Consider the following 6,139-nt stretch of genomic DNA (forward strand, 5'->3'; position numbering starts at 1 on the left):
GTTTACATACTTGTAACATAACATAATGATGAAATAGACATTAAGAGCAAGTGAACCTAGAATTTAGTAAAATGGAAGTAAAATTAGCATTGACTAAAAATATACCTAATAAACTAAAATTATGTGTCTGGTTAGGCTTGCCTACATAAACAAATCTTCAGCAGTGGCCAAAAATAATGCAGCAAATGCACCTGACTAATATCAATGGGCATGGAGTTCCAATCCACAAGGAAGGATTGTTTCCTTACAAGCATGGAAGAAGCATTAGGTGGCATTTGTAAAGTGGACTGGTTCCAAGCTGTTAAGGGCTTTATATACTAATGTATACTTATATGCAATACAGTATACCAATTATAAAACATGTCTCTCCCGTCTCTACAGCTTCAGTAGGCACTGCAACACTCCAACGGTTTGACTTCACCTCTGAAGGCACACTCTTCCATTGTCTCCCAAGAGACGGATGCCAACAATACTAATTGTAACAGCTTGAATTTGGCCCAGTAACAAATCAGCAGCCAGCACAGATCTCTGAGCAGGGATGTGATATACCGACAGATTCTGACTCCTGTCAGCATTCACGCTGCAGCATTCTGCACTAACTGCAGTTTCCACACCAAGTGCAAGTGAAGCCTCATGCAGAGTGCATTGCAGTAGTCCAATCTTGAGGCTACCAGTGCCCAGACCACTGCGGTCAGAGCTGGGAAGAAGACAGGGACCCAGATTGTGTTGCCACAGACTTAGATGATGCTTCTCCACCATCACAAGCCCTCTGTAGGTCTCTCCCATGCCCTGCCATCTGCCCAGTGACTCTCAAGTAACTCCACTCCACCAGTCCCCCTTGCCAGCTTCAGCAGGCCTTTGAGGGTGGGTCAGCCGTGTCCATATGGTAGTTGGAGGAAGGACGCCATCTCTCATAGGGCCTTTCTTCTGATAAGGGTCCCTTTCAGAGTCCGCTGATAACAGCCACCCACGCCTGAGTTCCTTTGGCAGCAAAAAACCTCAGATCTACCAATTGTGCTTGCTGAGTCAATCTTTCCAAAGAACCAGAAGCCGCTGCGGCCGCTACCTGAAGGAGTGCCTGCCCTTGCCTACCTGTGGCAGGTATGCTTAGGTGATTCTCGTCACGTACTCCTGATGACCTCATTACAACCTTTGGTCTCTGCGGCAAGTCTCTGGCTGGAGCCGCACCCTGGCAATGTCTCAGCCATAAACTGCCAAGGGGGTGGAGATAAATCTAGCTGGAAGCATTTTGTCTCTCAGTTTCCTCTGGTTTTCTGTTTGAGGAGCCTCCCAGGAGCATGACCTGCCCTTGGTTTCTTTTTAATTTTTTATTAACAATTTCAACATAACAAATTATCAAAACAAATCTTCTTCACTATTTTGCCTCCTTTTTCCCCTCCCCCCTCCCCGAAGAACCCTCCTTCCCTCCCCCCCAAGACTTCCCTCAGCTCCTCTCTCTGATTTCTCAACTCATGTTATTCTCTGCATACTGTAAAGTTGTATTTATCCTTTTATTATCTGTCTAGACTTGCTCTTGGTTTCTGTGGCTTCCCCCACCTTGCTGCTTCTTCCCTTCCAAAGCAGAAAGATGGTGCCTGTCATAAATCAAGCCACAAAGGGCATCCCAGTTAGCTTGGGAAAAGGGCCTGTCCAAACTTTGGGGCTACTGGGCTTCTGCAGCAAGATGTCACCAATGTGAAAAGCACCAGTCGCAGCAGAAATTGTTTTTCAAAAGCAACGGTAGATGCCATTTCCACCTGAGATTACAGTGTCCCGGTTGCCACAGAGGTACACAGACAACACCGCTTGCCTTTATTTCCTGCTGCTCACCTTGGCTACATGTGGCCTGTGGAGGCCTGGTGAGGATTTTGAAACCCTGGGATGCTGGTTGTGGGGGAGTTGGCCCGGGTAGGGTACAGGAAAAGAGGCCATGGGGAGCCCTGGAGCCCAAGTCCTGTTTAGCAGCTACTCTGCAGAGATGAGAAATTGCCCAATCTTGAGTAAATAATCACCTATGAGGAAACAGATTTTTTTTTAAAAAAAATATTTTTATTAAACATTTTTTTTGGATTTCAAAAGTACATAGAGCATCTCTGCCTTCAGTTCCTCCCAATGCCTCCCACCCCCACGAAGAAGCAGATTTGTACACGTTAAGGTACAATCCTGGCTTTGAATGTCTCCTTGGTATAGTGGTACCTTGGGTTAAGTACTTAATGCATTCTGAAGGTCAGTTCTTAACCCGAAACTGTTCTTAATCTGAAGCACCACTTTAGCTAATGGGGCCTCCCGCTGCTGCTGCGCTGCCATCGTATGATTTCTGTTCTCATTCTGAAGCAAAGTTTTTTTAAAATAATTTTTAAAATTCTAAATTATAACAAGACATATTATCCAAAAACATATCATCCTTGTTTCCACCCCCATTTTCCCTCCCCCCACCACAACCCCCCCACCCCCCGACTTCCCTCAGTTCCAGTCTTTGGTTTTTCTAAGAATGCTGTTTTCTGCATGTTACAAAGTTGTATAGATTCTCAAACCATTTAGCTGATTATTATCAATAAAAAGTTTGTGAATGTTTATTCAAAACCTGCCAAGGAGTCCAGTTCGCTTTGTTGTGTCTTCAGATACTTTGTAAAGGGTTCCCATTCATCCTTAAAGTCACAGTTATCCTTGCCCCGTAGTTTATATGTAAGTTTTGCCAGTTCTGCATAGTCCATCAATTTTTCTTGCCATGATTCTTTAGTTGGGGTTTCTTCAGTCTTCCATCCTTGTGCTTCCAGAACTCTCGCAGTCGTGTTCACATACATGTAGATGTTTATCAACTTTTTTGGCAGGTCTTTCCCTACAATCCCCAACAAAAATGCTTCGGGTTTTTTAACAAATGTTAAATGGAACATTTTCTTCAATTCATTGTATATCATTTCCCAAATTTTTAAAATTACTTTACAATCCCACCACATATGATAAAATGTCCCCTCCTTTTCCTTACACTTCCAACATATATTTGAACTAGTTTTGTACATTTTCCCTAACTGCACTGGTGTTGTGTACCATCTGTACATCATCTTCATGTAATTATCCTTCAATAGGGAACAATCTGTAAATTTTAAGTCAGTTTTCCATAATTTTTCCCAATCTTGCATCATAATGTTGTGACCTACATCTTGTGCCCATTTAATCATGGGGGAGCCCGGGAGCCCAAGTCCTGTTTAGCAGCTACTCTGCAGAGGTGAGAAATTGCCCAATCCTTGGTATGATAAGGTTAAAGCACATAAAGCATTTAAAAACTATATTGTCAGGAAAGCATTGTTTAATGTTTGGGTAAGATATAAAGATCTACTTGAATGTAAAACCCCAAGGTGGTTGTCACCGATGGAAGCAAAGGCTCAGAAAAAGCTCAATGTGGAGGCCAAATGGCCGAAATATTGGGAGATTTTGGAACAAAATTAAAAGAAGAAATTAAAAAGAAATTAAAAGATAAAGTGTGAGATTGGCTTCATTATTATCAAATAAGGGAGGCTTATAATCTGGACAAGAAAATTGGCTTCCAGGTGGAAAAATCAAAACTAGAATCAGAATTGTTAGATTCCAATACTAAGACACTATCAAAAATGTATAACTTGCTGTTGAAATGGAATACTCAGGATGAAATGGTGAAATCTGCTAAGATAAAATGGGCACAAGAGGTTGGATATAACATTATGTTTGCTGACTGGGAACAGTTATGGACCACAGGTATGAAATTTATGGCATGTAATGCCTTAAGAGAGAATATTGTGAAAATGATATACAGGTGGTACATGACACCAGTCAAGCTTGCAAAAATATATCATTTGCCCAATAATAAATGTTGGAAATGTAAAGAAAATGAAGGTACATTCTTTCACCTTTGGTGGACATGCCCAAGGATTAAGGCTTTCTGGGAGATGATTTATAACGAAATGAAAAAGATATTTAAATATACTTTCTTGAAAAAACCAGAGGCCTTTCTCCTGGGCATGGTCGGCCAATTGGTGCCAAAGAAGGATAGAACTTTCTTTATGTATGCTACAACAGCAGCAAGAATACTCATTGTGAAGTATTGGAAGACACAAGATCTACCCACCCGGAAAGAATGGCAGGTGAAGGTGATGGACTACATGGAACTGGCGGAAATGACTGGCAGAATCCGAGACCAGGGAGAAGAGTCGGTAGAAGAAGACTGGAAGAAATTTAAAGTCTATTTACAGAAACACTGTAAAATTAAGGAATGTTAGAGGGAGGTTGGAATGAAGTTAAGTGGTTTTAGCAATAACGTTGTTAAGGGGTACGTAAAAATGGATTGTTAACATGTAAAAATGTAAAATTATAATTTATTATGATAAAGTATCAAGATAAATGCAAAATGGGTAAGAACTTGCTGAAACAACTATTGAACTAGAATACAAAAGAGGGAGGTGTGAGGAGGTCAGGGAAATAAGTAAATGAAAGACAAGATTTGGAAAGATTGAAATGTTTTTATTTGTTTGTTTGTTTTTACTCTTTTTGTACTTTGTATTTCTTTTTGTTTTCTTTTTCTCTTTTTTCATTTTTGTAATCTCTTTGAAACTTTAATAAATATTATTATAAAAAAAGAGAAATTGCCCAATCTTGAGTAAATAATCACCCATGAGAAAACAGATGATTTTTTTTTAGAAATGTTTTTATTAAACATTTCATTGGATTTCAAAAGTACATAGAGCATCTCTGCCTTCAGTTCCTTCCAATCCCTCCCACCCCCACGAAGAAGCAGATTGGTACACGTTAATATACAATCCTGGCTCTGAATGTCTCCTTGGTACAGTGGTACCTCGGGTTAAGTACTTAATTTGTTCCGGAGGTCCGTTCTTAACCTGAAACTGTTCTTAACCTGAAGCACCACTTTAGCTAATGGAGCCTCCTGCTGCCGCCGCACCGCCGGAGCACAATTTCTGTTCTCATCCTGAAGCAAAGTTCTTAGCCTGAAGCACTATTTCTGGGTTAGCGGAGTCTGTAACCTGAAGCGTATGTAACCCAAGGTACCACTGTATTCTCTGGGTTTGGGTGCTCCCATTTCAAGGAACAGAATGGAGAACACTTTATAAACAAATGGCATCTAAAAGTTGCACCCAGAGAATTTAAAGCTGCCATTTTGCAAAGTGGGGGATGGTTGTGCACTGATGCAGCATTTGCAGACACAGAAACCCACTGTGTGTGTGTGTGTGTGTGTGTGTGTGTGTGTGTCTCATTTTCTTTGCCCTGCTTTTGTGGAACTAATTTGCAACACTTGTCTCATCGCAAGCCACACAAGCCCTGGACATAAGGGCACACACATATTGGCCCGGGAGGATGGACTAGAAACTCCCATGACCATAAAACCTTAATCCCGCCCCCTCCATTATTTGATTTAACAGCATCAAACGTGGGGGGAAATGCTTAGAGTGTACTTCACGTTTCAGATAGAGAAACACCCTCGCACTGTATATAGGTCTCATGATTCACACTGTCACTAAAGATAAAAAAACCCTGTCTCATCTGGCCTGTTTTACATATAATCAAGTGTAAGAAGTATCAGCCACAGTAACAAATGTACAGTACTGTGAGAACATTAATGGAAAATGGTGTGTGGCCGTCCAAGCTGTGTCCCAATAATAATGATAATTAAACTTTTATTATTTATACCTTGCCCATCTGACAGGGTTGCCTCAGTTACTCTGGGTGGCTTCCAACACGAGCAGTATAAAATAATAAGACGTCAAACATCAAAAGTTACCCGATACTGGGCTGCCTGCTGGTGTGGGGCTGGATGGCATAAGACAGCAAGAGCAAGAAGATGGGAATGGGCGGCGACTGGCCTCGGGTGCTGAAGGCCTGGAGCCCAGTGGGGTGTCCCCTCTGCACTTGGGTGTCCCCTCTGGGGAAAAGAGCACTCAACGGCGAGTGTCCCGAGGCTGCAGGCTTGCAACGGAGAACACACCTCGTGGCTGGGATGAATGAGCCTCGGGCGGGGCACGCTCCTGAGCGGCCTCCCCTTCGGCCTGCAGGGGGCGCCGCTCGCCCTCTTGCTCCACGGGAGCCACTTCTCCTTTCGTCCACCAGGGGCCGCCCTGGCGCAGCGGAGAAGCCGAGGGGACAGGAGAGCCTG

This window comes from Podarcis gaigeae, assembly GCF_964106915.1.
Source record: "Podarcis gaigeae genome assembly, chromosome: 14".
Taxonomy (NCBI): Eukaryota; Metazoa; Chordata; class Lepidosauria; order Squamata; family Lacertidae; genus Podarcis; species Podarcis gaigeae.